An 11,664-nucleotide genomic window follows, 5' to 3' on the forward strand; every position below is an offset into this window, starting at 1 on the left:
AGGTAATTGTAATTTGTTAGAAGCTACTTTTTAAAATATATTTTTTCATTGCAGCGTCTCCTCATGTCAGAATTCAGGGGAGGAGAAGTGTCAAATTGTCTGAAGGAAGTAACTTTAATCTTACTTGCATCATTGATTCTACTACAGAGAGGAGCAATGTTACATGGATTTTTAATGAAAATAAGGAATTCAAAACATTTGATAGATTTAACAACAGTGTATCTACATTACAGATATCAAGAATGCACCGTACAAATACTGGATATTATAAATGTCGAGTAAAAAATGAATTTGGCTTTGGCGAAGATAATGTTATGGTCAATGTTACTTGTGAGTTTATTCAATGTTGATAAATGTAGATTTTGTATAGGCATCAGAATAAAAGCGAATCGAAAGCACGGAAAACCACAAATTGTTCAGATCAATTTCAGCCTTCGAAAGAGAACAAGTGTTCGTGTAATGTCTTAAAAGCAACAGTAGTTGGCCGATTTTCAATTTTTAAAAATCGATTTAGATTTCAAATCAAGATAACACACATAAACTGAGGGAATATAATCTTAAAAGCGTCAATAAGTAAAGCGTTTCCTGCTAGGCATGCAAAACCCGCAATGCGAAAAAAAGGTAAAATAATAAAAATACCGAACACCGAAAAAAAATCTAAAGGAAAGTCACAAATCACATGTCAATATTTAGTTGAGACACAAACATATCGTAATGGTCAATTAACTCAGCTAGTCAAGGTGCACAATAAGTACCCATATGAATACAGAGTGTCTAATGAAATACCAATCCAAACCCAACAAATATGTTATCGATCAAAAAGTCCAGTATTTTTATAATATCATCCTTTGTGTATTTGTTTTTGGAATCATTGTGGCTCTTCTCAAAGTACAATTGCGTGACATAGATTAAGCCATTTGTATATCTACGAGACAGTTCAATGGGAAGATGCATCCAGTCTGTCAATTCACCATGTAGCAGGAACTTGGTTTTTTTCATTTTTTTCTCCAAAATTGTTACGATTATGATTCAAGACTTTATACAAAGTATTCTTCATTAATCCACAACTGATCGACATCGCAGTTAATAACATATCATTTCTGAAGGCCATCTTTTACTGTAGAAAGAGTGGCTGTAATAACTTCATATGACTAGTTAAAATCGGCCATAGTTATGTTTTTAATCTTGCAAAGAACCATCATAGTTGAGGTTACAGACCGCCAATACAGAAAAGAAAATAATTTGTTTCAAACTGAAAATATTAAAACTTATTGAAATCAAAATATAAAATACAAGATGCATTTATTCAACAGCATAAAATAGCAACATAAACAAATTTATAACCGTCATCCTTATCAGTTTAGTATAGCGACGTTTCCTTCAAAGCATAACAAAAAAGTTATTTATTGTCGACGAATCCGTGTTCAAATGTTAACAGGCTTTATGGACAATAACCATCCGAAATAAATCTTTAAAAATGATTTGAGCGTGTTTGATTAGGGAAGGTGAAAAAGGGCCTCATAAATTTGTGTAATTTTCTACTTTTTAAAAGGTACGATGATGATCAAAATTATAAAGCGATGCTTGTAACAATGTACCAATGTTGAATGTCAACCAGCTTAGTCAATCAATCAATCATAATGTTCATTTAGAATATCTAATGAGTTTTCTAGGCGCAAAAAAAACCATCCCTTTGTTATATAGATATGTTGTGTACAAGTTATCATTTTGTACAAATTATAATTTGTACAAAAATATTGTACAAATTATAATTTGTATTTTGCCTTTGTACAAATTATAATTTGTACAAAAAGTGCCTGTACAAATTACAATTAGTACAAAACTTGACCAAAATTCACTTATAACTTGTACAACAGTTTTAAATATGAATTTTGGTGAAAAATGCATTGATTCACAGCTAGGATAGAATTGTAATTTTCTGATCACACATTAAACCTTATTAACAAAATACACCGTTTTTACAAAACTACAAAAGGCAGATTGATTTTCGAAATTTTTGAGAGAAAAAAAGTAAACAAATACGATTTTTTTCAAATTTTTAATACATAAACCACTTTTCCTTTAGAAAAAAAGTATCATTAAATAGTACTGCATAATTGGTTCTTGTCGCTGTTTGGATTTTTTTAATTCAGAAACTTTGCAAAAACGAGTATATTTGTAAAATTTGATATTATGGATCGTGAAAAGGATCTCGAAAGATTTGTTGCCACTTATTTGTTATTTCAAAAAGTCCATGGAAACACTCAAAGATTTGTTTAAACAAGTGATTAAGGTCTTTCCCCTACATGGGAAAGACCTTATTGTTTTTCTAATGTTTTTTTTTTTCTTTTTCTTTTTTTTTTCTTTTTTTTCTTCCAACATTTTTTTGACATGCCCGCTTCTTGTTTCTGTTGAAGTTATTAAGACAAAATATGGACCATTGCTAGACCTCACCAAGATATATTACCAAATGACTCTGTTAAGGATTTCATCACCCATTTTAGGAGTTATCTCCCTTTTATTGATTTTTTTCAACATGCCCCCCCCCCCTCGTTGGTTTTAAAAATATCATGACCTTAATTGGACAAAATGTAGATCTTATCATGATGTATTACCATGTGAGGCTGAATGGGATTTCATCGTCTCCTATGAGAGTTATATCCCCTTGAAACAATTTCTTTCCTTTGCATTTTTCTCAAAAAGTATAAGAGATTTGAAAACGGCAACATGTACAGGAACAGATGGCAATGTTAATGAACATGTACAATCATTTTGTTATTAACCCTTATAAGGAGTTATTCCCCTTGCAAAATTGTACATAATTTTAGAAAAATTGTATTTCAAGAACCGGAAGTCGTAGAGACTTGGGACCTTCACCAATAATCTTTAATTCATGTGACCTTTAATATGCACCCAAGGTCAAAGGTCACAGAGTGCAAAAAAAAATTACGCTGCAATTTCAAGCTTACATATTAGGAAAACGATAAGACTTTGCTGCATACATACAGCGTATAAAATGTACCTCTCGACGAGCTCTACATTTTATATAATAAGCCCAAAAATGTCCGACCGTCTGTTCAAAAGTTACAACGGGATGATTCTTAAAAGTATAGTATTTTGTGTATATCTTTTTAAAGGTTACAGATATCAACCTACTATAAACTGCAAAGATGATCAGTAATTCAAGACCTTCAATTTGAGGTCAATGTTAGGTCATGATGAAATTTTACCTTGACCTTCACATTATACTATGACCTTGACCTTGTGACATTTGAAAGTACAAGTGGTCTGAGTTGAATGGTGATAGTCCCATGTCTCTACGACTTCCGGTTCTGAAGTTTGGTATTGCATCATATATTTGATGATTAATTGTGACCTTGGTGAATTTTGAAATTGTCCCAATTCTTTTCTATAATGTTGTCCTTTAACTGTAGATCATTTACCATTTAACAGATTTGAGATATCTATTGTCATTTTAGAGATAATGCAGTTTAAAATTTTGCGAGCAGCGGCATGTATTTCTGAATCAATAACAGCTTACCACTTAAAATGTTTAAGAAATTGAAGAGGTTAACATAGTTATATGTTTGACCAAATACCAAAAACATTCCATTTAAAAAAACACCAAAAAATCATTTTGAAATTTTCATGTTTTGCATTGACTTTGTAAATTTCATAACTTCTATTTATATCGTTGATATTGCATCATTTTTGGCACTTTGTCAAATGGGGTCATCTGATATTTCAAATTGAAGGTCTCAATAAACTCTACTTAAAAATGAAAATTTTAAACCTCTTTTTCATCCGAGGCGGAAGGATTGGGTCATTTAGTGCAAAAATTCAAATTTCTCAGATGGTAAGGTTGTCGCATATCAAATGAAAGAACATAAAGCGTACATTTCAAATTTTAAATTGACGTCCCCCAAAAATTGGTTGGATGGGGTCATTGAGTGCAAAAAATACATTTTCTTTTACTATAGGGTTGTTGTATATCAAATGAAAGGTCATGATGTGTACATTTGAAATATCAAATTCCCAACCTCCAAAAATTGGTTGGATGGGGTTATTAAGTGCAAAAATCAAACTTTTAAGAACATGGCGTTTTCGCATATCAAATGAAAGCTCGTCTACCCTGTGTTACATATATCATACTTCCGATCTCAAAAATGTAGGCGGATGAGGTCATTAAGTGTAAAAAGCGAAAAGTTTTAGAAGGTATGCTTGTCGTATATCAAACGAAAAGTCGTACAAAGTACAATACGAAAACATCACTTTTACAGGAAAGACCTTTCAATTGTTTTACAAACAATTGAGATACTAGTTTATATTTGTAATTGGTACATCAAAAGATTGGATTTACATGACTTATTCCACTTCAATTTTGTTAGTGAAAAGATAAATGGTTCAATGTCATTTGGTCTGATGATTTTATAATACTACACGAACTAGTTTTCTTATAAAAATAAAAATCCGTCTGTCTGTTCTGCATAAGTTGTATTTTGTTTTTGAAGTTTGTATTGCCTCAACTGATTTCCGTTAAGTTTCATGCACAGTCATAGATATTTATAAAACAAAGATCCTTGTTGAAAAAATAAACATTGATAAAAAACGACAGAAAAACAACTGACATATTCCTGACTTTAGCAAAGTCATATTTTTAACCAAATCGTGGGTTTAATCTCACTTTCTTTCTGGGATATTTATTTGTCTAAACGCCTAACTGAGGCAGTGAAATACACATTTTTATTCACAGTGCGGTTCATGAGCTTCAACGCTTGCTATGTGAAGCACTTAAAATTTGCCTGTAAAACAGGTCGTCATCGATTTGAGAGTCAAAAAAATGTTGTGCAAAACCCGATTCCATAATCACTACATCACCTGCTTAAACGAATGATAATGTGTAAAAATGCTTTTTTTCACAAAAATTTATATGATGAATTATTGTACAAGTTATAAGTGATTTTTTGCCCGTTTTTGTACAAATTGTAATTTGTACAAACACTTTTTGTACAAATTACAATTTGTACAAAGTCAAAATACAAATTATAATTTGTACAAAATGATAACTTGTACTCAACATATAGATATGAAGTTAAATAGAAAACTCAAAACTGAAAGTCTCTTATCAAATATGTTACTATAAGTGGCACTGGCATGTGTTCAAAAATTTGCGTCCGGTAAATTGATTTTTTTTAATAACCAACAAAGTAGATCAATATAAATATCAAGTGTTGATACAAATTAAATTGCCAATTAACATTAACAGGTCATGTAAATTTGTAATTTCCTGTCAGTTAATATTGCCTGATCATAGATATAACCTTCAAAATGTAAACCTGTTTTGCTTCATACATCTATTTCACCAACTGAGAAGAGGAGCAAACATCAATGGGACCAGATCATCCCATTTAGCAAAGTGTGGACACGAACCCTGTAGTTTAATCATATTGGAATAAATGTGTTTACGCAAACCTCCCCCAATCAACAACAACAAAAAAGAATGCAAAACAAAACTCATAAAAAATACCAGTCGAAAATTAGTGAATGCCATGCAGGAGCGAGTTTTGTCTACAAATGACTCAGCAGTGGCGCTCGAATCCAAAAAGTTAAAAAGAAGGAACAAAGCGCGCAATTGAAGAGCATTGTATCAGAGATTTAAATTCTAGTAGGTTAACCATGTGCATCTAATGCATAATATTGTGAATTTTAAAAACAAAATATATCAAAGATCTAGCATTTACACCACATGAATAAAAAAAAAAAGATTATACGTGTTACAACAATGATGAAACTTGGGACAGTCAATGCCCATTTGGCTCGATTTCTTATTTAGTTTGTGATGCTTGATAAGTATTCGTTTTATAACAGTTATTTGACGGCTTATACTTTCAAATCTTTCAATATCACTTTACTGTCTAATATACGTTTTACTTTTAAAGATTTTAATCAATAAAAATTTCTCATTTTACAGACAAACCTACAATACTTCTGAATGGAACAAACTTTGAAGCTAAGACAGAAATTTCAAAGCCTGTCAATATATCTTTTCGAGTGGAGTCTTTTGAAATTCCTTTGGTCTTCTGGCACCAGAATGCCGGTGGAAAACTAAACACTTGGAAAATACATAAGTGTAAAGACAACAAAACATATTGTGTGATATCCGACATTGCGCCACTTACACACAAGAATTTCGGAACATACTCTGTTCGCATTCGTAACACAGAAGGCAGTACAGATTTAAACATAAAACTACTGTATAAAGGTATTTTACATGTTCCAAATCAGGAGTATGACAGTTGTAATTCATTCGTTTGGTGTGTTTGAGCTTTTTATTTTGCAATTTTCTTATGGATTTTTCGTTTAGAATAATCCTCAGAATTATGTATTTTTGTCTTTGAATATTTTCGTCTTGACAATTTTCAAGTAAGCTATAATAATTATCTTTATTCTCATAAACCATAAAATACAACGGTACAGAGATATACATACATATAGCAATGAAAACAAACTTATTTATAAAAACATCTTACATACAAACATACACACAAACATACACCAATTATCGTTAAATACCCCAATACAGAAAATGGCTGTATCAAGTCAGGAATATGACAGTTGTTTTCCTGTCGTATCCTTTTTTGATAAAGTCGAGCATTTGGTTCTGACAGGTTTAATAACCATCCCTTCCAATATGCAAGTTCTATATCGTATTAAGATAGATTCATGGTATACTGTCATCTTAGCCTGTAAAATCGCAGTACACGATCGGTTACTCTTAAACTTTATCAAAGTGTGAAATAACACATGGTCCTCAATGCTCTTTAACTGCGTACTTTATTTGGCCTTTAAAACTGTTTTTATTCGAGCGTCACAGATGAGTCTTTTCGTGAGTAAATAAAAGGCGCGTCTGGCGCAAATACAAACTTTCAATTCTGGTATCCATGATGAGTTTATGGTAAAAGCCAAGTCAAATGAAGACAAGGCGTCAACGAATTTGAATAACACATAGAAATTTAAAAATAAATAATAATTAACAAAAATAACAACTTTCATTTACTTACATTTAAATTGTATCATCAATTGTTTGAGTTATTTTTATATTTATTTATTTGTTTAATAATTTATTATTACATTCAAAATTATCGTGGACAATATAATGAAATTTTCAGACTTTCACGTGGAAATTAAAGAAGAGAGAATGGTATTTGAAACGTCGGAAACAGTTGTACTCAATTGCTCAATAAATCCAAAAGAATATGATGAGTGGATTGTAAGCTGGAAACATGTATGGAATGGTGTTTTCATACGATCCTTTCCGTCAGTAGTACAAAATAAGACATCAACATTGGAACTGCCTCACTGTGACTACAAGGACACCGGAGAATACGTATGCACACTAAACATGGCGGATGCTGCATTTCGTGATACAGTTTTTGTGAGTGTATTAGGTAAGTGAATAAAAATGCCGAAAAAACATGCTCAATACTATATAGACACTTGTTTTGTATCTAGTAGTAGAAAAATAAATGTGTATTTAATTATAAATTAAGAAATAAAGGCAACATTAGTATACCGGTATTCAAATGTCATAAATCGATTGAGAGAAAACAAATCCGGGTTACAAACTAAAACCGAGGGAAATACGTCAACTAGGAAAAATATAGGAACAACAGGAACACTGAAGTGCAACAGCCAACATACATAGAACTATTTGATAACAACTGCCATATTCCTGACTTGGTATTTTAACCTAGTTTTAGTGCTAGCCATCATGAATTTAGCATTGATGTGAAATATCTCCGAAGAATTTAAATACATTTAAAACAAAACAGATGAGAAAGAGTCAAATATATTTTCGTGCGACTTCTGAATCTCAAGTTGTGATCATGGGTGCACTTTTTCAAAGTGAATATATATCATGTGCCCTTTTCTACTTTATAAACTAAGAGTTTACATATATTTTAGGTCCACCAATTGTCACTAACAAAAGTATTTCATCGATTTACAATCGTCTTATCTTCTCTGTCAACCTGTACGTATATCCGCCAATATCTAAAGTTATATGGATGCATGAATCAGAAAACAAAACAAAAATCATGAATTTGAAAGGTCGAAATACGGTACAGATGGTAACTAATGCAAGTGTCACTATAGAAAGTTACGGAAGGAATGTTAGTGTGTTAGGAACACTTGTTAAACTTGTGTTAGCTGATATGCATTTAAACAGTGCCAGTGGATACTTGGTTTGCCAAGTGCAGAATTCCTTTGCACCAGCAGAAGAGTCGTTCGAACTAATGCATATAACACATATTTTTACCAAAGAAACAAATAGCAGTACACAAGAAATTGAAGGTAAGCAATAACTTGTTAACATTTGGATAGAAGGTGTATATACGATAAGTTAACGCTAAATAGTCGTTTAACATTAATAAAAAATAATTGAAAAGGAAAATTGTATGATTTTTTTTTAACTTGCGATGGTTGATTCATTTTTTTCTACTGAAAGCGCAAAAATTCGGATTAAGTAAAAACTTTACGTAGAACTTTTTTTGGATAAAGAATTTTCCTATTTCTAATTATTTATTTTTTTCAGACTTCTAGATGCTTTAATGCTTAGTAGTAAAGGGTATATAATTTATATTTTGATAGACTACTAAACATTTTGTGATGGAAACAATGACAGCTGTGGTTTATTGCTTTTATTCTCTGAAATATATAACTAACCAAAATCAAGTACATCTTTTATATTATCGATCACGCGTCCGAAGCTTTTTCTGGATTAAGCCAAAATTTTGAAAGCCAATGATGTTCAAGAACCAAATACGTTTAACAATAATATTACAAAATAAAATTAAAAACCAAATTCATCTAAGGTCAAGTTTGCAAGAAAGGGCTAAAACTGTCACAACTAATTAGTCTTTACCCCAAATCTTATTTCATAAATTATGGGGTTCGCGTGCTTAGTCTTTAGTTTTTCTATATATTGTGTGGTGTGTACATTTATTTGTCTGTTTGTCTTTTTTTTCTTTTTTAGCCATGACGTTGTCAGTTAATTTTCAATCTACGAGTTTGACTGTCCCTCTGGTATCTTTCGTTCTCTATTATGAACATCATTGAGTGAGAGAGAATAAATAAAAAAATAAAAAAAGGGAGAATATGAATTCATATGTTAAAGAATGACTTATGTCGAAACCTGCAAAATCTATAGATTGAATTATTTGTCATTTTTGATAAACGACTTACATCTTTTACTTTCAAAGATTTCAAAGTAACTGTATACAGACTCATCTCGATTTGCAATACACATGTAACAGATCATTGTAATATTTTCAATTGATTTAATGATCAAAAATTTGGGGATTTGTGTCTTTTTTTCATATCACAACAAACCTTATGCTGCTTTATTGAACAAAGAATACTTGTAAATTTATTAAGTCTCAAAAGTAATAGAATCCTCCTTTTTTGTAGGTGTTACAAAAATACAGCTGATTTATATTTCAGGCGGGGGTTGTGTGTTTGTTGCTTTAATCACTTGTGTGTTGATTTATTTTCTTCCAAGAAGAAAACTTAATCGCAGTAAGTTATCGAGCTACCTTTCTACTTTAAAGCTAAATTTCACTTTGTTAAATTGGAATTGGTTTAGTTTTATGTGATGTTGTCATTTTAAATGAAACATTTTACTGTGCATGCATTCAATTTTCATATTATATTTTTGTTTCATTTATAAATATAAGAGTCTTCATGATTCTAACCGAAAATGATTTAGGACATCAAGGGTTAGCAGTTCCTTAACTTTTGGCTGCAATCTTCTTCATGCTCATCTCATGTAAAAAAAAAATAATGGGACCAGTCGCATTCTGCCATGTCTTAGAAGGGAAACGAGTTTTGGATATGACAATTGAACATATTCGTGGCAGTGTGTTTCCCAGATTTTTTTTTTCTCTATATCTAATTATATAGATATAGGAAGATGTGGTGTGAGTGCCAATGAGACAACTCTCCATACAAATAACAATTTAAAAAGTAAACCATTATAGGTTAAAGTACGGCCTTCAACACGGAGCCTTGGTATTATCATTTAAAAGCAGTCCTGACAATTTTACCTAGTATGTCTGTTTTGTTCGCGTATCGTTGTTAATATAATGGAATTTGAAGCGACTGTCATACTAGTGAGAGGTTTGGCACTAGAAAACCAGGTTCATTCCACCATTTTCTACATTTTAAAATGACTGCACCAGGTCAGGAATATGACAGTTCTTGTCCATTCGTTTTTGATGTGTTTTGTCGTTTGATTTTGCCATTTGATTAGGGACTTTCCGTTTTGAATTTTCCTCGGAGTTCAGTATTTTTGTGATTTTACTTTCTCCTATTGTTAACTTCAATTATGATAAAAATGGCCCCCTATTTATTGATGGGGTACGTAAAACTTTCTGATGAAGCAGCAATAGCAATAAAAAGATTATTCGAAAAGCTGCATTGAAATGTCATCTTCACTAAAAAAGTAAAATAACAAAAATACCAATCTGCAAAGAAAATTCAAAAACACATCAAACGAATAGATAACAACTATCATATTCCTGACTTGGTAGAGTCATTTTGTTATGTAGAATGTATTGAAATGAAGAGATCGAAACCGAAAAATCGAATATATCTCTGTTGTCGTAAAACTTATCTGTCATACAAGTGAGAGGTTTAGCTAGCTATAAAACCAGATTTAAACTATTTTTTTAACATTTGGAAAGGGACTTTCCATTTTGAATTTCCAGTGGAGTTTGATATATATATATATATATACGTATTCCTGTTATTTGACTCATTGTGAGTTTGTATATTCAAGTCAAGATATGAAGCATGCAAAAAGCTTGATGATGTCAGTTTCATTAAACTTTTTGTTTGATTTAGAGCTATCTTAATAATGGTTTCTGTTTCCTCAAACCAAACATATTTTTGCATTGATGTTGGTCATATCTTTATTTGAACAAAATTAAACTCATCATTTCAATCTCTTTTGGGGATTAGAATCAGAGTATCGGCTGTAAATTGTTCAGAAATCAAACGTGTTATACTATTATATGACAAAAAGTACTAAGGGTGTATGCTTTCTAACAGAAGACTGTTCAAGGTATTCATCTTTAGCTGAAATTATTTCAAAGGAACATGTAACAGGCCAGTGACTGTTTCGGATTTCTTCTTTAGAAAGTATCGTTTTAGTATGATTTATGTGTTTTCCGATGAAATTACTATTCCTTGATTAAGCTGTTGAGTTTATGGTATTGCCATGACGATTTAGCACATCAACATTTGATTTTTAGTGTCACATTAGAAATTTGTCTTTCATATTAACGTTAATGTTCATAATTTGAGGCAACGTAAGTTTATCGATGTTCAAATCAAAAGGAAGAAACAAAATACTAAAAAAAATGTGAAAAACAGAAGAACTTGTGATATTGCATGTACTCCAAACAGGAGCAAGACCCGTTGCGTATCTCTTTTGCTATGCATCCATCAACATCCGCCGCGCGAATAAACACTCATTCAAATTATTTACAAAACCGGGATAAAACAAAAAAAGACGACTTTTCTGGTATCTTAACTCAAAAGACAACGACAACCTGTCACTAATGAGTTGAGACAAAATGTTGTATCAGTCAAGCAATTCGTGAT

Source organism: Mytilus galloprovincialis, chromosome 10 (genome assembly GCF_965363235.1).
Source record: "Mytilus galloprovincialis chromosome 10, xbMytGall1.hap1.1, whole genome shotgun sequence".
In the NCBI taxonomy this organism is placed as follows: Eukaryota; Metazoa; Mollusca; class Bivalvia; order Mytilida; family Mytilidae; genus Mytilus; species Mytilus galloprovincialis.